Genomic DNA, 26,686 nt, shown 5'->3' with positions numbered 1-26,686 from the left:
TGAAAAAGAGCATATAACTTGATTTTTGGCACATGGGGATTCTGAATCAGGCTGTAGATTGACCTTATTGACCAGACAGTGACTACTCAGCAGAATGGCAGGGGGTGTTAAAAAAAGATAAAGTCAAGATATTTATAGGTGGATGTTGAATAAACCCTTATGGGGAATATGATGAATAGATGGAGAACATAAGACATTCTATCATCTGAGAGTTTAAGAAAGAACTCTTTATCCCAGCATGTAGCTTGAGATATCTCACAGAGATTAAAAACTAGTGAAAGAACACATTTTAACCATTTGTTTGGGGTGGGATGAAAGACATTTTAAGCATTCAGAAACATATTTTTTGCCATTCTTGCCAGTAGTTTGAGGAGGCAAAAAGCCACATAGTATTTACCATAGTGCTAAGCTTTTAGAAGAGAAAGAAAAATAATAATCAGAAGCAGCTGGAGAATTTGTTAGAGCACTTGTTTTTCACCCCCTTTTCTGACAGCCTGTTAACACTGAGAATTCTGTATGGTTTTACAAGTTCAACATCCTGTGTACCCATTAGAAATTACTGTCTGTACTGCAGCAGCACTGAGAGACTCCAAAGGAGTTTTGGCCTTTTGAAATGCATACCTGCAACACTCAGAAGCAATACATTTCTCACAGAGTGGGAAATCTAATCAGGAAAAAAAAAAAAAAAAAAAGGAAATCTTTCTGATTTTTATTTTTTATTTTTTGAAATTTTTACAAACTGATGCAGAGATGGATCAGTACAAAATTACACAGGAAATCTATAGCATGTGTCAGATAAGAGCCCATCTCTGCTAAAGACACTTACATAGAAGTATAATCTCCATTCATTGGGATTTATGATCATGTTAATTATAAGCGCTTAAAAAGTAAATTAAAGTATAACTTTAAGAAAAGTATAAGTAATTTTACAATCATATCTTAAAGCTGTCAGAGATCACCTGAAGGGATCCAATGGCAGGTCCATGACCTCTATTTATAAAGCACTTTAGAGTCTCTGAAAGTGGATGTACATTTGTATGTTTGTGTATGTACCCTTTTGCATGTATCTGGAACTGTGCTACTGTTTATGCAATGAAAGGTTATTTAGTACCTTTGTCAGAATTGTAGAAACAATATAGTTTGCTGATGAGAAAAAAGTGAGCAATTGAAGTAGAAGGCTACTAGACAGAAGAAAATTCTGGTGATGGCTTAGTAGATAAAAGGGAGATTTCTGTACCAAATGCCTTAAGTATGGTCTCTAGGTAGTCCAGGCAGAATATTGAAAGAACTTCATCTCCAGCTTGGGAGGTTTGTCCAGAAGAAAACACCAATCTGCTATCACATCCTTGAAGGTAATTTTTGAAGTGAAAAACTAAGCTTAAATTGTGGGCACCCAGCCATTGCATTTAAAATCATGATTTGTCATTCTGCAATGTCATAAATTACCAGGATATCAACAGATCCCAGAAGATTTATCTTGGATGACAGAATTGGGAACAATATTAAATGATAAAAATAAAAGACCACATGGAGAAAGTGACAAGGCGTAAGGTACTTCCTGTAGTAACAAAATGTGTCATAAATATTATTAGTCAAGGATTTTTGTATGTAGTCAAATCAACATAACCTTCTTGGTGAAGACAGGAAGAAATCCATGTGAGATATCTGGAATAGGAAATAGATGAAGTATGTCTCTTCTACTCAGCAATAAAAAAACAAACAAACAAACAAACAAAAAGACAACAAGACAACTAAACAGTAAAATCTAAAATATACGCTAAGTTTATGGACAAAATGAAAAAGAAATAAAAAGAAGACATCTATTTTCTACATCTTACAGAGTTTTTAGTTGTGCTGAAAATATGTTTCCTCAATAAAAATGTAATAGGAGTATGTTTTTCTTTTCAATTGCTACTTGCTTAAAATGTTTTTGTCGTTAAATGTGTATATATAAATGTGTATATTTAACCAAATATGAAGGCTTATGAAGGCTTATATTTTTGATCGTATGATATTAATTTATTAGAATTTGGCACTGGTTCTTTACTGTTATCTAATAAGGAAATTAATAATGATTATAATGATTATAAATATCTACTTGAATGAAGAAAGTTGCTGGAATTAGTTAAATTATGTACCTTTATTTATTTAATTATTTTTTCTATTATAATTAACATTTGCTATTTTCAGCATTGCCTTATATCACTTCTGTAGACATGTTATCTTCATCTCTGGTACACTACATATGAGTTCACTATGGCAGCGCTCCTGGCAGTAACCAGGCACAGAAAGTTGTAGAAATCAAATCTATGTGTTTGTTCAACTGTTCAAGTATAGGGTTCCCAAAGCGGACCTGATCTGGACAGAAGCATGGCACTATTTATATCTCGATGCCTACTGGGCTCTCACTTGAGAATTCCTGCCTGGTTGCCAATCCATGGGTTATATTTTCCAGTCCACTGTGACTGAGACTTCCCCAGTTGCTCTGTCAGTTATGGTGGGAGTCAGACCATGCAAACATGGTTGAAAAACAGCACAGTGAACACGAAGGTGGGCACACTGGCCGTGGAAGAGCTGGGGTTCATCACGCTGGAGGGAATCATCAAAGGGAGATCAGGTTTAGCAACTACTTCAGTTGACAGAACACATTTGCAAAGAACAATAGAACTCCAGGTTATGGTTAGAGCACAGTGCCTTCACACTTCTCAGCCAGTGGAAAAATTTCCCTGAACAAACCTACTTTCATCTCTTCACTCAGTACAGGTATCCCCATCTAATACAGTCTGCCACCAAAGTCTTCTCTTGGACAAAGTCTACACTGATGTTTGACCAAGGGAAACAGAAAAGAAGACTGAGAAGTACTACTCATTTTTTTCTCTTATTCTTCATCCTGAGGCCCTCAAGAGCCCTGAATCAACTGCCAAACATAAAAGAGGTCACGTTATTTCACACTGGGATATTTTTCAAATAGTGCGACTCATGCTGTGGCTTAAGGGGTAAGAATGTGATGGAATAAAAAGAAAACAACAACAACAACAACAAAAAGAATTACATTGAATCAGTGGTCTTACTTCCTAAGTGAAAATCTCCAAATATGATGGTTTTAGACAAAGAGATATTTGCTGTCCTGCATTTTGTGCAGGAAAGAACACCTCCCATGTTGTTTTTGAAGTAGGTGGTTCCCATTAAATTGTTCGAGAAATGCTCCAACCAAGCCTCCCAGTATAGATTTTGTATTATGTAGAGGAATATTAAATAGAGGACGGGCCTTAAGTCAAAGAAGGACCAGTTTCTGAACCTACAGGGCTTAGACATGAGTTTCAGAGATGTGTCAAGACTGAGGGTGTCCTAGACTTGCACAGATTTTGTTCTCTTCCTTCCTTATTTCTCAAGGTTGAGTTATGCTCAGCAACATCTCTTGACTTCTGAAATATTTCCAAGTGCTAGAAAACACTGTCTGGGCTTTATTGCTCTGTTTTCATGTATAGATACCTTCTATTGAAACTTTGGTCTCACTTCTGCCCGTTTGTTATTTATTATTTTCCTTCTAAATTCCTCAGAGATCCAAATTCCTGACTACCTGCCTAGAAGGAAGGTGAACCTTTAGCTTTGGTTGCACTTGGGTTCACCATGGCCTGATTTTTCCCAAAAGGCCCTGGGTTAAGCCATAGTTGAGTAGCGATTGTCAGGATTGGAATTATGGCTGCAAGTGCCTAAATCCTCCTTAAAGTCCCTATTGAGCTGCTGTAATGTTGAATTCAATTCAATAGACTAAAGCTAGGAAGTTGTGAGACAGATGGAAATGTGTGAGGTAAGGAATTTAATAAGTGCCTTATTGGCTATTTCATTTTCATAAGGGTGTATGCATTCATTCATGCTGGAAGTGTTTGTACTGGCAACGTATGAAGCCTTTAATTAAAGTTGATTAAAATGGTAATTTTGGGCTCTGAGAGTTTAGAATAACATTTTTTTCTCTCGTCACTCCACGTCTGAAAACCTTTTAAACTACTTCAGTGGACTGCAACCTAAGTAATCCTGCTCCTATATTTAGGGACATGAGCCCTGGCTTCAGCAGGGCCGTGGCAGTTAGAATAAGAAGATTTTGCAAGTGTGGAGGATTAGTCTTTGTGGCAGTTGTATGACAAAGAAATATACTCACCACTGATAATACAGGAGGAAGAAAGAAAGAAAGAATTTATCATATTCATATATATATATATTTTTCATCAGCAACCTGCCGAAATCTATCCAGAATGAATTTTTTTTTTTTTTTTTTTTTTTTTTTTTGGTGGGGGATTAACTCGATTAACTCAGAGCTTTCAGTGCCATGAATGTTTCACCTCGCTGCTAAGCATAGGAGGTGAGTCCTGGATGTCATCACTGTCCTGGAAATGAGAACACTAAGCATCACAGTTTGCGTCCCGTCTAATCCTCCAGTGTGGAGTTAGCCTTCTGAGACCTAAACGATCCTCTCTTCCTGGGTACTGATCTTTGTAATCATGAGGAAAGCAGCTAATTAAGTACACAGATGAAAGGACATTTTTTATTATTCAGCTCTTAAATATCTGTGCTAACTTTATTCTTTCTCTAAAATTCATGCTCCAGTTAAGCAGGTGAACTAGCATCCTTAAATTTTATGACATCAGTCCTGCACTGATGAACCTGCAACCTTCAAAAGGAGAGAAATTATTGAAACAGCAAACCGACAGGTGATAGAGAAGAAGGCTAAGAGGTAAAACTTGTCATTAAAGAAAAACAAGCAAACAAACAAAAACCCATAACCAACCAAACTCAAAGCTCTGCTAGAGACCAGCTGGGTAAAACACAAGATTCTAGAGCTAGCATAGGTAAAATAAGGTCAGAGTCATGTACCTCTGTATTTTCACTGACTTGGGATAAATTTCCCTTTTCAGTTAAAGAAAGTTTTGATGTAAAGAGGTGAGAAAAGAAGCATAAGATATTTATGGTTACCTTCATTTAAATGTTTATGTGGTCCTGTTCCCATCTCCTTGAAGTTCACTTTGTGTAGATTTTTCAGAGACCTGTTTTATTGACACAAATATTGACAGACAGTTCAGACTCTTCAAACTCACAGGCATAAGTGTTTACAGCTCCTGGGGGATCCATCTCTTCCTCTTTATGCCACCTTATGGCATGAAGTAGCCATCAATTTAAACTATAGGTACCCTGAGAGAATACTGCATTGCCCACATAATGCAAGCTGCTGCATTGAATTTATGTCATTTGTCCCTCTTATAATGCCTTTGGTCTTCTTTCAGGAAGCTGCTATGTTTGAAGGGAAAAATAGGACAATCTCAAAACCTTGAAGGCTTCTTTAAATTAAGATAACTGCTAGTGGGCAGATGCAACAGCTGAGCAGAGATTTCTGGAAAGAGAGTCCCAGGCATCCATCCTTTCCAAGCTAATGCTAGCTGCAGGGTGGTATAAAAGCACAGCAGAAAGTCAGCATTACCAGATGCTATGCTTATTTAAATGGTTATTCTTACTTTTTTTTTCTTTTTTTTTTCTTTTTTTTTCTTTTTTTTTCTTTTTTTTTTTTTTTTTCTGGCTGATGAGATGCTTTGTGTTTTTAGCATGATAAAAATAGCAAACACAGGTGAATCTTGTTTAGTGAATCTAACTGGAACTTAATAAGAGCTATTTCAATCTTCAAGCTATTTCACTAGGTCTGGACATGAACAAAGTTTTCGTTCTCTGATACAGATCAGTGATCAGAGTTAAAAAGATGTCTTTGGCACTGAAAGATGTGCCTAGTGGGGACTGCAAAACACCCGAGGAATGTAAGCACTGTATTTCAAATCTTTTGACAGAAATCCTGAAAGAGATTCACTAGATGACACAGATGCCTAACAGTGAGTTAGGATATCGCCTTTATTTCAAGTGTTGGCCCTAGTATTGCCTTAAAAGGATCCTCAGCCTTGATGAAGTCTCTGCAGACTTCATGGGAGACTTAGGCACTTCTATTTGCTTTGCAGCAAATAATCTATAGGTGTCTAGAATTAACTTATCAAAGTTTAAGGGAAATATCTGAAATATTGAACTCCAAATCCACAGCCAAGATTATTTTTAATTTTATTTTTCCCATGAAAATGGATTTATCCAGCTTTACCTTTAAAGACCTAAGCAAAGCTCACTGTCAAAGTTGTACCTGGTAACAGACTCCTTGTACTGGCTTGGTTAATGTGCCCAGTCACTCATTTTTTTTCAGCTTCAGCTTTCTTCTCCTTATACAATGCCATGAGCATCATCCTACAAGAAGCTTGGGCAAGGCTGGACCTTAAGCTGTAGTGAAGCTAAGCTTCACAAATTGTACATTCTGTACAAATAAATACAAGATATTGCAACCAAGAGAGGATGAGTATGTGAGAAAACAGTTTTGGGTGCTGAGGATAAGGTATTCAACTTGAAAAGCACATTTATAGTACCAGCTCATGCTGTGAAGACAGGAGTTTTTAGACCATTGATTAATAAGAGTGTGAGTATTGAGAATCACTGCCCAGGATTCCCAAAAAACACTGATCACTGAAATCTGGTTCTGGATATTCTCTTCTGTAAGCAATGTTTTTCAAGTTTTTTGACATGAGGGAAAGGAAGGGCACCATGTCCCTAGGCTGCTCATCCTGTCATGGTTATGCTAGTCTCTTGGATGTTGATTGGACTCAAGTTGCAGAGCCAGCAGAATTTAGGGCTGAGTTTCTCAACTGTTATGACACTGAAAAACACTCACTTCTCCTGCCTGCAACTGCAAAGAAAAGTATGCCCTCATTGCTTTGGGATTGTGTTGAGAACCTCTGCTGGAGTGGGATCTTCAGCAGTTGTAGGTTGCATGCTAGTCATTCGCATACACACAAGGGGCTTATGCAGAAGGCATAGGTACCTAAATTAAATCTTACTAAGGATGTATCCAATGAAGTTTACATACTTTAAAGTTTAAGTGATAGGAGGAGGGGAACAAGGAATGCGGCCATCTAATTTGGGATTGGAGCTTTCAATTCTTCTGGTTACTAAATTTTTAATGGAGAGTATCTTATCTTATTCTTTGAAACCTAAATACCTTGAAAAAATTAACTCTGGAGTGCTTCTGCTCTCTGAACCCTAAATGAGTAAGAAGAAGCTTTCCCTTTACTTGTACCTTGATCAGCAGTGATGTGGATATTACATTTGTGGAGTCCCAAGGCTTCATTTAGTGTTGTGGCAGTCCAGTCTGACATGTTTGTAAATCTGTACATCAACATGACATTGAAAAAGAGTGCTGGTGATTCAGATGTAGGGTAATTTTAGTTTGGTTTAGTTCTGATAAAATAAGACAAAGGAAAATTTCAGCACAGATATTTCACATAATGTCACAGACCCCATTCTGGCATAATTCCATGCCTGCCAGAATATCCTTCCATTAAACTGATTGCAAGCTTATATGCACTAGAAATTGAAAGTCAATGTGGGTTTATCACTTAATCTTCAATATTAGTTTTTCCTTTCCTTTTTTTTAATTTTATTTTTTATTTTTTTTATTTTTATTTTAATTATTATTTATTTAATTCATTGGACACTTTAGTTGAATCTCTTCAGAGAGATAATTTCTTTCCCAGTCTTCCATTTAAGATTTGTCAGGGAACAAGTACGTGTTGTAGATCAATTTGACCTGAGGTATCCTCATCAGCAATGTACACATCAACCATACACTGAAACACATTCAGCTTTCTTTTGAATCTGTCATGAATTTGCTAATCTTCAGCTCACTCTCTGTGTCATTCAGATAAATTATAAGCTTAGAGATTCTGCAAATGCTGGTCAATATCTCTCTTTTTTATTATTTTTTCCTTGCAGCAGAGATTTGTTTCATGCACAATCATTTTAATTTGTTTATCAGGATACGCATGAGGCATTTCGAGTAAGATAAACACTGAGCTGAACTTTCACCCAAACAGGAACCAAATTAATCTCAGTGTTAAGAAAATAGTCTTTATAAATACTAAATCTCTATTTTGCACAAATGTGGCAAGAAAACCAGAATGAGATATTTACAAAATCATTTATATGACACACTCAACTGATTTTTAGATTAGCATAAGCTTCTAATTTTTGGAGTTTCTCCATCCTTGTTTGTGTTGGTTCCTGTTTTTTAACAAGGTGCTTAACAATATATATAAATATATTTACAAATCTGGTTCATAGCTTTTGATACTATTTTTCACACAATGATTTATTGTATTGCTAGCTCTTAGTTAACCTCTATTCTAGTGAGGTAAATCCCATGGGAGTTACATTTAGATCAAACTATGCATACATGATATGAAGCTGACATTTTGTATGAAATGCTAACAGAAGCATCTGATTTTGCTTCTAGTGAAGTCAGTAGATGCAGAAGTCCTGAAATGAGGATTTATTCATGAGTGTTAGTTGCTGCACACACATGCAGCTGCCTTACCTGCCAGATGTGCTAAGGGCAGGAAAAATCGCTAAGAGATATGAATATGAAAAGATAGCATAAATTTTATGAAGAATTGCAATTCCTGAGCCGTGAGAGGCGATGGTTCTAGCTTCTCAGATTACTTACGCTGGGATAAATTAGAAATGCTATGGTTAAAAGTATATGTGTTTGTTCATGGATTTATCTTCCTATTGGTAAATACAATTTTAATGAAAACAAAAATGGTTGGATGAATTTGCTGATTTCACTAAAACCTGGGGGGAAGGGAGGAAAAACATTTGTAGGAAAAACATTTTATACCTTCAAAATATTCTCTTTCCAGATCTGTGATATTTCATTTTTTTTTTTTTTTTCAGTACAAAATAGCTATTGAATGTAACAAAAAGTATAGAATCATACAAAAGATGAAATTGGAGGGAACTTAACCCATTTTCCTGCTCAAAATAGTGTCTACATTATACTCAGACCAGATTATGCTGTAAAAATTGCCGAAAAAAAATCTGTTGTGAGACAAAATATTATGATTAATCATAAACCAAGGAAAAAGAATAAATGATTCTTTGAAGACAATTTGAAATTGTTTGCATTCTTTCTTGTAGGTTATGATCCAATATTGAAAATATGAGTTTCCTAGGAAGCAGATACTCTTTTATAACTCATTTATAACTTCAGTTGACAACATCATAGTGTACCAAAGCCAACACAATAATACAGAAATCAGATTCACTAACTGAAAATTTCATGTGTCTAAATTAGAGCTGGTCAAAGTGTTACACAGTTCTAAATATTGTGGTTGATTTACTCAGAGTGGGTATTGACTTTCCCAGTACATAATTTTATACCCTAAAGGAAAAACAATCTAGCCTGCATGCTAAAGTCTAGCAGAAATAGTTGCCATTTCAACATCAAATAGAAATGCTTATTCCAAACAGTGAGGTTACCTGACCCCTTGCCTTTGGATTCCTGTGTGATTCTTTAGCAATATTTTAAGACAGAGCTGAAATGCCAAATTCAGTGGTTCACATTCAAAATTTGCTAAACTCCTTCTGTTCAGCTGGTTCTCACAGCCTTGGCAAAATCCACCAATCTTCTATATCAGCTTTTTGCAGCAAACCAATAATTAAAAATGATCTAAGAATTGACAACTGTCCTTAAACATATATAATGAAATGAAACAAGCCATTCCAAGTCCCTTTTCCCCACATAGTTGATAGTATAAGTTAGGAAATTAGAATCATATAATCATAGAATGGTTGAAAGCAACCTTGAAGATCACTTAGATCCACTGCCCCCCTGCCATAGACAAGGACATATTCCACTAGATCAGGCTGCTCAAAGCCCCATCCAGCCTGGCCTTGAACACATCCAGGAAGGAGACATCCACAGCTCCTCTGGGCAACCTGTCCCAGTGCCTCACTACTCTTATAGTAAAGAATTTCTTCCTAATAACTAATGTAAATCTACCTTTGTTTGGTTACGGTTTTCCCAATTCTGTATCAGAGGCCCCCACTTTCTTTCATGATTCCCCAGACTTGCTCACTGTATTCCTTCCACCCTTATAAAAGATTTCCGTTGCCATTCTTCTGGTGTTGCTTCCTCTGCTCCTGCTTTTTTATTTGTAGCTGCCATGTTGATGTTTGTTCATCTGTCAAGGGCACAGATGGAGAAAGGAATGCAGCAGAAGCAGCTGGAAGCTGTGCAGAGGTGGTCAGTGAGTAGATCTGAGCTAATACACAAAGTATTAGCTCAGATTTCATGTTGAAAACATGAGTAGGGAACCAGAAGCAGCAGAGATGGATAAATGGTACGTGTCAAAAATGTTTTGTTTATAAATAAGAGGAAATTAAGTGCCCCAAGGCTTCATTGGCACTGACTTGCGGAGGGATTGTTCATACCCTTCCAGAAAGTGCACATAAAAGTCTTGAGGCAATTAGGAGTGCCAGTCTGCTTGCTAACACAGCCACAGCTTTGCTCCTCACACTGTGAGACACACAGCCCATAAAATACTTGTTAGTACTTGCTCTGGTAGGAAGAAAAGCACATGTCCACATCTAAATAGGGTCACAACATTTCCCTTGCTGAGGCACAACCTCCATGTGAGTTGTCCTGAACAGCAAAGCCTCTGCTTTCCCTGCACTTGGACCACTCAGCTTCTCCAAGAACTGCAAACCAAGGACCATTTTTCCCAGCCAGTTCACAGGTTACATCCAATGTCCCCGGTCAATTTGCCATTAGCTGCACACTCTCTGCCTTTCTACTAACTGTCTTCTGCAGCACAACAGCCTTGCTCTCCCCTTTTAACGTAGCATACAGAGCACAGCACATGCCACAAGAGTCCTGGTCATCCCCGTGGATCAAACTTACAGCCAGCCCTAAAGGAAAGCCCACACAGCAGGTAGCAGTGTCCACAGAGCACCAAAACTTCCCACAAACGAGTTGGCCTCCTTGATTCCAGCAGAAAGCACAGACATTGCTTTTGGAAAACAGCTGGTTCACATCCAGCCAGCACCTGGACAGTAATCTACGGGCTGTAAAAAGATCCTGTAGCTATATCCCTGTTTCCTCATATCATAGCGCCAGCCCTGCAAAAATGTTTCTGTAAATCCTTATATCATACAGCTACATTCAGCTAAGTTTGTGCACCTCAAACTGTTGTTTTCAGCTGGGGTCCACAGATCTGAAGGGTGCTGAGACATAATGGATATAGGTAAGATGAACCAACTCCTCAAGAAAGGCTCTGCCACTCCAACAGAACACTTATAAGTTTTGCAACTCCCAAACTACAGATTTTGGTGATGATTTCCATCTTCAGGGAAGCAAAGTGACATCTGCATTAGCATGCATAGATTTCAAAAGTGCAAGTTAACAGTAGCTTCACTTTTTATTACATGATTTATGGTGGTTTAACTTGAGTCACAGTATGTTTAGGGAGACTGCAATTCTGCATAAATAGTCAACTAGCAGGGTTTATTGTGTCAGTATATACATACATACATATATACATATATACATACATATATTTATTAATCTTAGGTTGAAAATTATTGAAAAACTACCCTTAGAGAAACAGTGAAATACTGACATCTTCTTTTATTATTCTACTTCAAGAAAAACCTGACATGTGTACCAGTTTCATAGCAAGAAAAGAGTTTCTTTTTTGCTCAATGACAATTTACTCCTACTGGTTACTAGGACGGGGATCCTAGCTACATCATATATTACATTGCTGCATGTTTCTTTAGGTGTATAAACATATTAGCCTGTGGAATTTCCTAAAATATGGGAGCAACAGAAAAGAAGCAATATAATTATATTTAACTATATTAAAAAACAAGGAAAAGAGTGTGAATTTGTTTTAATTGAACCAAATCACTCTACCAGCTTATGCCCTAAACAAGGCCATTTTAGCAAATTCTGTCAAATGAAGCCCAAGTGGGATGAAGTGCCAAGTATTTTACTGCCAAGCCTGTAAATGCTGGCGACATTATCCTCTTATTTTGCCAGTGTAACAGAGGATCAATTGTAAGATGCTACAGAGGCTCAGCTACATAATCATTAATTATGGTTTCTGTATTAACTACAAAGGGGAAAAAAAAAGGGCACTTGGTAAAACCTTTCCTAGTTCCAAATGTCAAGTTAAACCTTCATGAGACTGATAAATAGACTGAAGATTCAGTGCTGTTGTCATGATGGCTACATAGTCATCATTGTTTGTTACAATAAGTACAGTTGTTATAGCTGGGAAAATGTAAGGGGAAAGGCTGTGAAATATAGTAACATGAAATGCTGTACTAAACTTAACAGAAGTATTCTAAGACAATTGTTCAAGAAGCTGGATTTATACAAAATGCAGATTACATGAAATATCATGCCTGTAAATCCTGTAAAAAAAAAAAAAAAAAAAAAAAGTCATCTAAAAATGGAGTAATATTCTGATCACAGGTTTGATTACTGAACATACCAGTCCACTTGATTTGAATACACTAATTTGGCGATGTGAACCTAATATAACTTGTATGTACCTATTGCATCAGGCATTACTTTAACAGTTTTAAAAACAGTATCCTTTGCTACATAAAAGAGCCTTTTTGTTAAGTTGAAGAAAGCAGCTTGATAAATAAATAAATAAATAAAATCTTCAAATCCCTTGAGAAGAACAATGAAGAAGAAATTATACCTTTTTATTAAGAAACCTTGTGTGAAAAAATGAGATTGGGTCTCTGAAGTGCAAGTACAACAGCAATGGCAAATTGGCTTTATTTAGTAAGGTAGTGGTTGTCCATCTGCATTTTCTTTAAGACAGGGTTTGCAAATATGTCTTCTTGTTGCTTTTGGGCAGAAAAAAAACATTCAGATGAAGCCACAAGTGGACATGGTTTCATGATTTTTATTGCTTAGGGTGAAAAAACATTTGAGGTTGAGTATCCTGTAAGTATTAGGTCATCCACTGATTTACAGCTTTACTTCTGCAGTTTTCTAGACAAAGGAAAACAAAACCAGTATCCTTTCCTTTGAAAATGTACTTTACATGTACCTTTCATGAAACAATATTTCAACAAAAGAAAGAGAGCTTGATGACTTGAGGCAATATGTTACTTACAGATACTTTATTTTTAATTGTCTTCTGCCTGTATTGCTTACTTTCAGACTACATCCTCTATATGCTTATACAGCTTGGTATTGGCTGAAATAGGAATAAAATGGTTTGAGCTTTCTTAAAAGAAACTCCTCTTTTTTAGGGTTTCCCACTGCAAATAGAGAGCATGATATTACAACTAAAAGGTTTTGCTATGGAAGGCTGTCATGGAATCATAACAAGTTTATCGGTGTTTGGAAACTTGTGTTTTCCACTGATGGCAATGGCTGCTTGTCTGGATTTCTCAGCTGAGTAGCCTCCATAGTTATTTTTCCACCACAGCTAGTAGAGTATGATAGCACTGTCTAAGCTACACGTCTCAGTGAAGCCCGATTGCCTTTTCAGGGCTGGCTAGCTTTGCTTTCTTAACATCTGGAGGGAGTGTTATATGATTCTGACTTCTGCATAAATCAGATTTATTGCAGTTTGCGTGTAGTGATTTGTATTTATGTACCAAAGTTTAGATTTGAGGATATTACATAAAATCCCAGACTGTATCATTAAACAGTTACACTACAGTATTTATTAACCAGTTTTCTACTGAAAACAAGTTTTTCATGTATTCATAAGTTGGAGTTGTACTTCTGGCATACATATATATTTGTTATAATAATTACAGAATGTTCCAGAAGGGCTATGAAACTGGTATGTTTCCACAATCTCTTTATGTAACACTTACTATATGTACAGCATATATCTGCTTTTCAAGGATATTGCAATAAAATGTGCAAATTATAATCTCTTTAAGGCAATGACTTTTCACTCCAAAAGCATTGCTAGCAGTCAGCAATGAAAAAACACAGCAAGATACATATAGCTTGTGGTCACAAGGTACATCAAATGTGATCATTGTTACAAGTCTCCTTTCCCTGAAGGAATTTCTTCATTGAATGTCCTGAAGAAAGAAAGCCTATTGAATAGTCTTGGTAATTTTCTCTGCAGGGTCAGAAAATGTGCAAATTAGAGGTTGCCAAAAATATTTCACTGGCGCACACACAGACTAAGACCTTGTACTTGTCTTTAAAAAGCCAAAGAGTCTCAAGTCTAGCAAGTAGAGTAGAGACATGTCAAGTGATGAAATCAAATGTGAATGTAAAAGCTTTTCTCTGCTAAAAAAGAACACAGCCTTTAGATGAATATTAGCAAACCCTACTATGTCATATTGCTACAATCAGCATCTCTCTGGGAAATAAGAATACATTAGTTCAGGTCAATATCTGCACTCCCATCAGACAAAATTATCTAACTGTCCTTGTCTGGTAATGATAATGACATTGCTAGCCTCCAGGGAGTTGACGTCACACAACTAAGCAACTCAGGAAGAGCAGGGTACATAAGTGAACCAGCAAAGACCTACACGGCTATGGACTGATTCAACTGATGGATGCTGCACTAATGCTGCCATGCAAAAATCCAAATGTGCTTCAAGCTTCAAGATAAGAAAATAGGTAAATAGCAAATGAGTGTTTTAGGTATATAACCAGTAGTAAGAGACCCATATGAAAGGAAACACTTAAAGAACAGAAAGGTGTCTGAATCAAATCTACTGTGCTCCATTCATTCTCAGATGTACATGTGTGAATGGTGTATCTACTTTTGTGATGGTTAATGTTCCTTTCCACTGTAAATAATGGAAATCCTCTGCCTCACCTCTTCTGCTGTTAATAACTCTCTACTTATGTACCTGCCTACCTAGTTATGAATATCCACAGGTCTTCCAAATACAGCTAGGAAAATGGAACTAAATGTCAAAGCCTGTGAGTAAAGTGTGCCAACTGTATTATTAGCATTAAGGTAAAGGTGGCATGTGATTTTTTTTTGCCATTAAATAAAGAATGAATATGCACTATTTGTTTTATAAGAAAGGAACTGCGAGTTTATCAGTGTGATTACAGGGGTTAAGGTAGGAGGATTTTTTCATGTTTGTTCAAGGGTTTACATGAAGCTAATTCTCTCTGTGTATTGCATTTATTTAATTAAAAGAGAGGCTCAGTCAATATTGCTGTAGCAAAGCCAAGGCATGTCTGAACTCATTAAAGTAGGTTTTGTACACTGACAATGATGAAAGACCTGCTGCTGGTGCTGCTGCAAGTCCATTTAGGTTTTATTTGACATCATGTTACTTTGCTTGTGCTGTCAAAGCCTGTATATGAAGTAGAATACCATGAAAAAAGAGTAGATCTGAAAAGGAACCAGGGATTTCTCAGGTGCTACACGGACACTGCCTCATTTGCCTATACTGTTGCCTGGCTTTCAGTACAGCAGGTTTGGGCAATCTGCTTTTAGCTCCCTTGGCTCCCTTAACCATCTCAAAATGGTGCCTGTTCTCTCTCCACAGTTTCCTCCAAATAGCTGCATGTGGGAGGAGATACCTGCAGTACAGCTTCTTCTACCCGCAATCCACCTCACATATGTTTGAGATGGGAAAAAGTGGGGCAGTTGCAGGCATCCTAACTCATCTTCAACTTGTGAAAGGAATTAGCTGTGCTGAAGCTAAACTTCTGCTGTGGATGATTTTCAGCCCACTGGACTGCCAGGAAGAACTGCCGTTAGTGGATGTTGCTTACCTAATATAATGACTGTGTAGTCAGGTTTTTGTAGGGCATTCATAAAGGCTGACTTAGCCCACTCAGGCTCATGTCTCCAGACTGTCTCTATAGCCAGGGCAGAGGCAGTAGGGCATGCAGGAGCATCACAGGATTCTGTTTCTTTCCACTGGCTGCAGAGGTGATTAGCCTCACTGGGCTAAAGTTAGCTTCCATGAAAACTCTTTTAGTTGGACTTTTATCAAAATGACTGCTTCAGGGTTGAGCAGATTAAATTCCTATAGCTGCATTTTGACATGCTGTTTTGCTTTATTTCTCTCTGCACAGTACCGCTTAAGCACTGCCCAGAATTTTTAGAAGCTTCAGATCTGATGTGATTCATCCATTTTGAACAGCTTTTCAATGTTAGCCAGAGAAGATCGATTTTATTCCCTCTTTTCACCTCCAAATTAGATGAAAAGGTCTGTCTGTGTTCATCATCTGTTTGTTCATCAGTTCCCTTTAATGACTTCTGAGCACTTTGGTTATTTTCAGCCCCATTTACAAGACAGTAGAAGTCTCAAAAATGTTAGTTCACTCAAAAACAAACAAAACAAAACAAAATAACAACACTAATAACAAATAACACCAACAACAAACAGCAGAAGGAAAGCTGAGGGAATGGGGTTTGGTTAGCCTGGAGAAGAGTGCACCAAGAGTGGCAAGACACCATCCCCCTGGTGCCTACAAGGAGGCCATCAAAGAGCCAGACTCTTCACAGTGATGCATAGCAGAAGTACAAGGGGAGTAACCCGAATGGGAGAGCTTCAGGTGTGATATTAAGGAGGAGCTGTTTCCCGAGGAGGACGGTCAAGTAGCGGCACAAGGGCCCAGAGCAGCTCTGCATTCATGGGAGGTTTCAACAACAACCTGAATGAAGCCCTGAACAGCTTGGTGTGACCCGGAGGTGACGCTGCTCTAAGCAAGGGGTTGCACTAGAGACCTTCTGAGGTCCCTTCCAGCCTGGATTATTTTGTGATTCTGAATTTTATCCATAGAGGGCGTTAAGCACTGCTAAGTTTAGGCATTAGTGCCTAACCAAATCCAAGATGAGAACTCAATATTTTTTTCATGATATGCAAGAGGAACTATTTAAAGATCTATCTGTCTGTCTGTCTGTCTATCTATCTATCTATATATCTATCTAAGAAATTCAACTACATAACTACATCAAATTACAAATTTATATGCAATAACCTGGAGAAGTAAAGAGATGGTATTTGAATGTTGTACCCCTGTGAATCTCAGCACTACACATGACAGAAGTGTTTTTAGATTCATTTTTGCAACGGTGTTCTGGGATTCAAGATCCTTGCCTTCAGCATTGTCTCCATATGATTACTTTCTGCTTGCCAGTGTTAGCCTTAGCTACAGATGATTTATAGTCTCTTGACAGCTAGCTGCTGAGTCCAACACATTTTGATGACAGAAATCCCTACCAGCTTCACCAAGGCCATGATTTCACCCTGTGTGCCCAGATAGGGGAAGCCCAAACCCTGCTGCTGGCACTAAGCCACAATAACAACAGCATCATCCAAACAACAAAAGAAAAGATTGTGCAGGATATCCATAACTTTAACAAAAGAAGCAGTAACAACATGATTCTGCATCTAGTATCAGGCCCTGCTGTGGTCTCAGTTCCGTTTCATCTGCCAGCTCTTTCCTCAAAGGGCACATTTTGACTGAAGAAGAATCAATCCCTCTGATTTAAACTTGGTAAAATGTTTCCCCTGAGGCACAGTCTGGCCTTCAGACTGACCTGACATGGTCACTCTTCTGTATGCTAGAGATCTACTCTAGCATATGTGTTCACAACAAAGTGAGGATTTCCAGGGCTGCTCCAGAATTCTTGTTTTGGCAGAAAAAGCCAGCAGAGGCTTGCCCATAATGCTACACTGATGAAACTACACTATATGCAGGACATGAGGCTGCTCTGCCCAGTGAGGTTGCTCACATGCCTTGTGGATATAGTCATAGAATCCCAGAATATACTGAGTTGAAAGGGACCCACAAGGATCATTGAGTCTAACTCCTGGCTCCACACAGGACCACCCAAAAATCAAACCAAGCTGAAAGCTGCAATGAGGTCTCCGCTCAGTCTCCCCTTGTCTAAGCTGAACAAACCAAGTATTCTCAGCTGCTTCTCATATGTCTTGCCCTCTAGACCCTTCACTTCCTCATAGCCTTCCTTTGGACACTCTCTAATAGCTTTATGTCCTTATAGTGCAGCGTCCCAAACTGCACACAGTACAGAGGAGAGCAGGAAAATCCCTTCCCATGACCAGCTAGCAATATTGTGCTTGATGCACCCAGGGTATGGTTGGACCTTTTGGCTGCCAGGAACACTGTTGACTCATGTTCACGTCAGTTTATACGTGCTAAAACTGTTTTAATAGAATGGACAAGCAAGCATTTCAAATCTTGGTAATAAATTAAGAAAAATCTATTTTTTTATTTCTTAAACACTCATCCAAAAAGACTATTAGGGTGCTTAGTCCGTATTACTTTCCAATTGCATTCACATCACAAAATTGTTCTGACTTGAAATCTTTATGGTACTTAGTAATTTTTGTGTGTTAAATGCATTTTTTCCCTCAAAAAATATCCTTTAGAATTAAGAAAAGGAAATTTATATCTAAATGAGATATTTTTCTGCAGTTTTGCTTTTAAAGAGTCTGCTTATATCTTTTGGCAAATATTTTTACAAACTAGCTGCAGAAAACAAAAAAAGCTATTTAATATTTTATTTTAATGTAACACTATATTTGAATGATTATTTGGATGGCTTTCCTATGCTACCCCATGTAGCACATACATGCGTGTCAAATACCTTCATTACAATCAGTCTTAAGAAAAAAATGGTGTGCCTCAAGCAAAAACTTAAAAAAAATGTAAAAAAAAAGTTGAAACAAGCAATCTGGTCACTGTTTATCTACACACAGGCACACATGCCCCACATTCCTACTGACATACATTTATCTTTTCCCTACTGACTCCTTTCTTTTCTGGTTCTTCATGTTGGTTATAGTTGTTTTCATTATATTTTTTCTATTTTTATCCTACATTTACTAAGTGATTTATAACCAAAATCATGATCCCTGTCCTAAACAATTTGCATGCTGATTAGACTAATGCGCCACAGGATACTGATGTACTTCACTGATTTCTACAATAAAACCCAAAATGATTCATTGTGTAACAATTCCTTCAGGTCATTAGATTACTGTGGCAGGTGCTGTTTTATCTGCAAATTCCAACAAAAAATAGTTTCCTGCAATATGAGATTATGATGATGGGAAAATTATAATGCTTGGAATATTTCTGCAACATACGTCAGCTACTTTATTTCCATGGGTTGGACAAGAAAGTGAAGAACCCATAGAAGAATGTACTGGTTTTGAGAAAAGAGGAAAAAATGCTTCTGAAGAATTTGATATAGAGTTGATGTTATGTATATTCTAAATACAGTGTTAGCCTAATGTAATTCTGGAAGTTAATAATATCACTGTTAATGGAGTCAAACTCAAAATATTGGTGATAGAATGAAAAGAAGAAATGCTTTCACCAGATTTCTGTTTTCTAATATCTGTATGTGCATAGAGATCTATGTACTCCACACATATATATACGCACGTAGAATACATGGTGGAATAGATCTATTAATGGAAAAGGCAATAGATATTTGCCCACATCTTATGTCTAAAACTTAGAAGATATAACAGAAAGGAAAATATACTTTCCAGGCTGACCTCCTGTGCCCATCACCATGGTATCTCAATATGTTCACAAGAACATTAATTGCTGTGCCTGTTCTTTCTCACACACAGTTCTTTTTAACTCTCCCTTCTTTTCCTGTGCAAGACTTAGGAGATGGAACTGGATTCATTTCTAAATATTATTATAGAGTGGCTGGGGATATTTGGTTTGTTCAACTTGAAGAGGAGACTGAGGGGCAACCTCATCATGATTTACAGCCTCCTCATGAGAGGGAGCGGAGGGGCCAGCACTGATCTCTTTGCTCTGGATCCAAGCAACAGGACCCAAGGGAACAGCTTGGAGCTGTGACAGGGGAGGGTCAGGCTGAGTGTTAGGAAAAGGTTCTTCACCAAAAGTGTGTTGGGCACTGGAACAGGCTCCCCAGGGAAATAGTCACAACACCGAGCCTGCCGGAGTTCAAGGAGCATTTGAACAACAGTCTCAGACTTATGGCTTGGTTTTGAGTGGTCCTGTGTGGAGCCAGGAGCTGGACTTGATGACCCTTGTGGGTCCCTTCCAAATAAGGATATTATGTGGTCCTATGATTTTATAATATGCAATGCAGTTTTCTTAATGAGTCACATAAAGAAAAGACAGATTTCATTTTGATTGTGGGGTAGCTTAGTTCTTGTGAGGTTGTGTCTCATAGTCTTTCAGAGATTTACAAGGAAACATGAAATTGGACAAAATAAGGACCTTCAGGATCTGAGCATCATTGCCACTGGGGAAACTAAAATCTGTTTATGGAAACCAGATTTGGCAGTGTTGGCTCTGCTATATCCATAATGTCATAGCAGCATTAGAGTATGCTCAGTTCTGACAAGAAACTGGGAAGACCTGTAACGCTTCCTTAACCCAGTGTTAGCCACACGGGTCTCTCTCTGAAGTGTAGCAAGCTGAAGTGCATGTGCTTCCAGTGTCCCAGATGGTTCTTGTACAATCCCTATAACTTTCAGAATTTTATTTCCTTCCTGCTTTTTCTTCCAAAATGCCACTGACTATGAATAACTTAATTTGCCTGCCAGAGTTCTCTATCACTTTCTCCAGCCTTAAAAGAGTAACTTTCTAACACTGTGTTTCAACGTCTTCTGGCAGAATACTTTCCATCTGCTTTTTAGATGTGTGAGTGTGGGAGGGGCAGAGGAGGCTGGGATAGCGGGGGTGGTGTCAGGGAAAGATGCCAAGACATACCGCTCTCACTGAGATGATCTACTGCTTCCTTTCTGTTTCCACACAGCTTGATACACTGCTCGCGCTTCCCTTAGGTGTGGCCGCTGTTCCTCACATTTCCCCGATGTAAGGATAAAAAACGAAAAGAGAAGAAGAAAGTGAATTCCTCTATAGATAACTTTCAGATTCTATAGGGATCAAAACAGTTTGTGAAATACAGCTTTTATACAGTTATTCTGGGCTTTTCTTTGAACCTTGCAGTGTAACTAACATGAAAAGTGTTTGAAGTAAGAGCACTGCTCTGAGTGGACAGAGAGAGCAGGAGAAGAACATGGATACCCAGAAGGAAGTGGAGCTGGACGCCATCCCTATCAAAGTAGATAACTTGCAACGTCATTCTGTGAACAGGGAGTACAAGGAGTCTTCTGGTTATCACAAAAGGAAAATAACATAAGCAGTAACAGTTTTCCAAGATACAAAGAGGAATAACATAAGTTTATCTGCCATGTGGATTTTAATGATTTGGCTTTTCAGTGAAGATACACATACTACAAGAAGTTTTTCTCCATTTGGACTGGGAGTCATAAAGCTGATAAATCTTCCCTTAACTCTAGACATGTCTTTGGAGTGATTTTCTGGAATGTTACGTAACTAAGAGGAAGTTGTAAGAGACATCCTCAAGTAGCCTCTAAGATCGCATTGTAATAGTTATGTAAGAAGAAGCAGCTACTTTGATTAGTTTGTGAAGTTCAAGAAACATGACAGCAGGCATTATGCTTAGCATGGAACATATTAATGGTGGATTAAACAATACAGTACCCTCTTGTGAAACACCAGTCAGGCAGTGTGTTGCTTGTTGCTGTACCTAATGTGGTGCACCCCATCACATGCAACCACGAGTACTAAGCTAGGCTGTGCATGGCCTTTATGTAAACAGGGACCACTCAGAAATCCCACCCACACTTGCCACAAGACAAGGAACTGAACTTGTTCTGTGGAGCACCATTAGATCATGGAAACTGAATGAAAAAAGCTTTGTGCAGCTCTGATGTTGACGCATAGCAAGGAAAAAGGCTGTTGATTGGTCAGTTTCCTTTGAAATCTTATGCATTTATTCCTTCTGATTTCTATTAAACTCAGTAACATTTCATCCAAGTTTTATAGTTTCTCACTGGATAACTGGCTATTAAACATAGTAGTGTTTTATACAGACCATGTATTTTCTTTAGTAGATAATAGCTTTAGCCTATCTGTATGACTGACAGGGAATTGGATAAGAATCTCCAGTTCTTGGAAGATGTAATGTAAAATTATCTCACCGAGATGTTCATGAAATAAAAGCCTGATTTTTTTTTCTTTTTTTTTTTTTTTCTTTCTAAGAATCATTAAAGCTTAATTAGCAAGTTTTACCATTACAAAATAGTGAATTTATTTTCTGATATCTATTTGTTAATGTTATACAGTGGATATTTTAAAGCTTTTCTTACTCTGTAGTCTTAACTGTGTTTGTTGAAAATCTACATACAGCTGACTAATTAATTTATACTTTGTCAAAGTTAGGAAACACTTTGAATAGCAATTCAGAAGAACTTCATGCACTGCTTAAGTTAGATTGTTGCTCCATGTACCTTGCAGTGTGTACAAGATAAAGGCAGAATCTACAGCTTTGTTCTATTTTGCATTAAATTGTAGGGTTCTTTTTTTTTTTTTTTTTCTTTTTGAGCATACGCCACCAAGCATGCTAATGAACCAGTCAAAGAATCAGCTGTACTAACAGTTAATGAGAATTCAAAGAGATTTATTTAGCCTAGCATCATCATTTCAGTGAAGATTCAAAGAGGATTAATTTGATTTATGTCAAAATGGAGGAATCTTTATATAACCTGCAGTCAAACTTTCATGAATATATTTATGCAGACTCACAGGATTCTTTAAATTCATGTGTAAAAGGCTATGGAAGAAGAAGACAATATTTATTTATATGCAAATTATTCTTTTTGTGTAGAAAATCTATTTCAGATTTCAGATGTGTTTATATCTCTCCTCTTTGCAGTGCTTGAGAACTTACAGGATAAAATTTGGAGCTGCTGAAATAATTAAGATTTGTATTTGATTTTAATGGGCTACAGAATTCATCTACAAAAACTGATGGGTAGACATCACTGAGAAAAACTGTACAACGTAATACTTAAGGGCAGTCTAACATACTTCAGATCAGCTTTTCTTTCTGGGATACATGTCACATACACAGAGTACACATAAGTGTAGCAAAAACATTTTATCTGCTCTCTTTTGGAGAAGCTGGATGACTCACATCTTTCTCATACCCAAGTAAAAAACTCACGCTAATAACACCATTACACTGCACCAAAGCCTCATGTACAACTCTAGGATATATGGAAAAGATAGATGATTCCAGCATCAGCAGGATTTGTAAACACATTACTGTTCCTCAAACACCATATCATTACCATTTCCAGGAACTGTGCATGGCATCCTGAAGTGGCTTTTCATATGCCGTTTCCATTGTCCTTCATGCTCTACTGCTTTCACACAATGACCCCATATCATGCATGATGATACTGTGAGTCACAGATGGCTTTAATACAAAAAGCCTTGTGTTAAGCCATTTTCTTCATGTACACATTGGAATCCAAATTATGCATGACTAACTGTACTTTTGTTGGACAACTTGTGATACCTAAACTTCAAATTCATAAGATTATTCAAGCATGGCCAGAAAAGAAAGAAAACGTAATATGCAATATCAAGTGGCCTGACCAGCTCTTACAATGTCCTTCTTCTTTTTATTTAAGTATTTTATTTTATTTTATTTTATTTTATTTTATTATTTTATTTTAATTTGTTGTCTAGTAGGTTTTTTTAAACAATGGGGAGAATTATGTCCAATATACATGAATGCAGTCCTTTCTCTGGTCTGGAGCTCTTTCCAAGGCTTTAGGTGTGTTTATTACTGGTAGCAGATGTTAATACAAGACCATCCATGAGAAACAAAAGTGCTTTACTAGTTTTAAATACTCACATGTATGTGCTTACTATGTTATCAGAATAAACATGTGCAGAGTGGTACAGCATTTTTGGCCGCAGAACTGTAAAAGAACAATGAGCACAAGAAAAGTATGCAAAGTTGAGCTAGTGCAGATTCTGTGGTCATCAAGAGACATTCTGCAACACATCAGTGGCAGCAAAGTCTGCTGAGCTACAGCCACTTCAAAATCCCATAAGAAATTTCAGGAAAAAAAAAAAAAAAAAGAGATATTTTTAACAGAATAGTATCTATTTCTCCCTATTTCTCCCTAAACTGAAACTGAGTCTGAAAAACAATGGCAGAAAACTCAGGAACTCCAGCAGGATGGATGAAGTCTGGTTTCCCATTGATCTGTGTTCTCTGATCTTCATACCCTACTCACCAGCATTTGGCCCAGAAGGCCAACGGCATCCTGGCCTGCATCAGAAGTAGTGTGGCCAGCAGGACGAGGGAAGTGGTTGTCCTCTTGTATGTGGCACTGGTGAGACTGCACCTTGAATATTGTGTTCGGTTTCGGGCTTCTTACTGCAAGAAGGATATTGAGTTGCTTGAGTGTGTGCAGAGTAGAGCAACAAAGCTGGTAAAGGGACTAGAAACCTAGACTTATGAGGAATGACTGAGGGAACAGGGGCTGCTTAGTCTGGAGAAGAATAGGCTGAGGGGAGACCCCATCACTGTCTATAGCTACCGGAAAGGAGGTTGCAGTGAGGAGGGTGTCAGTCTCTTTTCTCAGCTGACAAGAGATAAGATGTGAGGATACAATCCCAAGTTGCATCAGGTGAGGATTAGATTGGCTATTGGGAAGAGTTTCTTCATGGTGTGTTTGTGTGTGCATGTGATCAAGCATTAGAACAGGCTGTTTAGGGAAGTAGTGGAGTCCTTGACCCTAGGGGTACTTAGATGTGTGGAAATGGCACTAGGGGATATGGTTTAGGGATGGGACTTGGTAGGTCAGGTTGATGGCTGGACTTGATAATCTTGAAAACTTTTTCTGACATAGATAATTTTATGCTTCTATGATTCTATGATATTTCTCCACATCTGCAAGCCTCTTTTCTGATAGCTCTCCTCCTTCCCTGTCCCAGGGTTCCTGAATGAGTGTTTTGGAACTGCTGATCCTAGGGGGCTACTGGCAGTCCACAGAAATCCAGATGTTTGTCAATAAAGAAAAAAAAAATCCCCAAAGACTCTTACATGCAAACAGTCATAGAAAGCTGGCAAAACAGAAGCAGTTAATTGAAATTTAGAGCTGATCCCAGTTTCAGCTTGATGATGAATGAAAAATGATCTTTAGCAGTCCTGCACAAGATATTTTCTGAAATGGCTAGGCAAACCTTGAATTAAAACTAGCTGAGAAATAATATCCTAGCCATAACAATTTCTTGACATGTTGTTTATCTGTCATATTAGGCAAGAGCACTGCTTGCTGTGGTGGGTTTAGACCTACCTGCAAACTGGCTGACTATCTAGTGAAGAAGAGCCGATAGGTGCTTCAGCAGGGAAAGTTTATTGCCTGTGGCTGAGTCCATGTTTCACCCTCACTGGTACCAGTCTGAGTCTCTCTCTCTTCTCTAGACATCAGTTTTTAGAAAACTTACAGGAACATGATATCTTTCAGACCTTTTCTTTTTGTCATCTTGCAACTGTCTAACTAATTAGGCAATTATTAGCTGGTACTGATAGATGAATTCAAAGACCTTATTTGCTAAAAAGAAATAATAAAAAAATCCCAGTTAAAAATAGAATTATAACTATGTTCCAGGTGCCATTTTCGGCATGACCTTAATTAAAGGCTCACTTTGGTGTGTAGCATATACATACTAAGCAATCAGATCCTTTTAATGTGAAGAAGTCTACATTCAATTTCAATGAAACAGGAAAAATTAAAATCTGCACAGAGTAGTTAATGTTGAGTTGGTCTAAACATTGACTGTTACTGCAAAATGCAGGTTATGTGTTCACTCAGTTGTGCTATGATAAATCTGTTACATAAAGTCAGGTCATGTGAATGTGATGCCATTAAATGTGATAGGTCATAAAATCAGCTCTGAACAAAAATCCATTACAGTTTCTCATTCTTGCCTTGACAAGGAATATGTTTGTGGTGGTCTGTATTATCTTTGATCTGAACATATGGTGATATTATTTTCCCTGTTAAAAGAATGAATGTACTCTTCCTTGATCCAGATTTTAATTCTAAACAGCAGTCATCTATATTCCATTATGTTATAATGTGTATATATTACAGATATTGAAAAACTAATTTTAGGCTATACAGCCTGTAGTCAGTAGGATGGTAGCAGTATGAGGCTCAGCACAAACTAACCACTTATATACTTTGCTTTTTCAGCTTTTAATCTGTCACTGAACCCAACATTTTCCCTGTCATTTGTACCTGAATTAGCTAGTATAAAGCTAATGCCAGGTATTTCCTGTCACATATAATGCAAGAGCATTGTAATCAGTAAAACATAGGATGGAAACCCCCCAAAGGTTGTGCCTTATCTTTCTGGAGAAAGCTAAATATGGGAACAAATATCTTGACAAATCAGACAGTGCTACAACTGTTTAACAAAAGGAATTCCCTTTTATTTCTGTTGTCTCACTACTGTGTGAGAGAAGTGGCAGGTTTCCCTCATATATACCATCTATGCTTCCAAATCTGAGATCCATGTCCTGTGAGACAAGAAAGAAATATTACATAACTGAGATCATATCCTCCCTAGAGTGACTTAACAGAATCACATCAGTTTCCAGAAGCCTGGAAATAAAAAGATTTAAATAAAACATTTCTTTCCTTTTCTAGAAGGAGAGAAAAAATAATCATTGCATAAAAACAAACAAACAAGCAAACAAACAAACAAAAACAAAACTTAGGACCGTATTAGAGATATTGGAAATTTTTGAGGCAACTTACCTTAGTGACATAGTTTTCGAAGCATCAGATATCGGATGTTTCTGCAGGTTTTTTTTGGAAAACAGGTGACCCAAAAATAAATAAGTAATAATAAACATTCTTAAATCAACCTTGAGCTCAA

General features: G+C 37.6%; 1 long non-coding RNA gene across 3 annotated transcripts; it reads right to left on the bottom strand.

The window, feature by feature from the left end:
- Window positions 1-370: 370 nt before the first annotated feature.
- LOC121070484 lies at window positions 371-26,620 on the bottom strand. 3 transcript variants are annotated; one of them, XR_005820109.1, is made up of 4 exons: window positions 26,566-26,620; window positions 24,031-24,173; window positions 4,972-5,042; window positions 371-1,665 (listed from the first exon to the last, which is right to left on the bottom strand). It is a non-coding gene; the product is annotated as an uncharacterized LOC121070484 (long non-coding RNA). The 3 variants fall into 3 exon arrangements; XR_005820111.1 differs by lacking the exon at window positions 371-1,665 and adding an exon at window positions 2,185-2,589; XR_005820108.1 differs by lacking the exons at window positions 371-1,665; window positions 4,972-5,042 and having other exon boundaries at window positions 21,982-24,173.
- Between the last annotated feature and the right edge of the window lie 66 nt (window positions 26,621-26,686).

The sequence above is a fragment of the Cygnus olor genome, chromosome 1, assembly GCF_009769625.2.
Source record: "Cygnus olor isolate bCygOlo1 chromosome 1, bCygOlo1.pri.v2, whole genome shotgun sequence".
Taxonomy (NCBI): Eukaryota; Metazoa; Chordata; class Aves; order Anseriformes; family Anatidae; genus Cygnus; species Cygnus olor.
The sequence above is the reverse complement of the archived record's forward strand: the minus strand, read 5'-3'. Positions and strand labels throughout refer to the sequence as shown.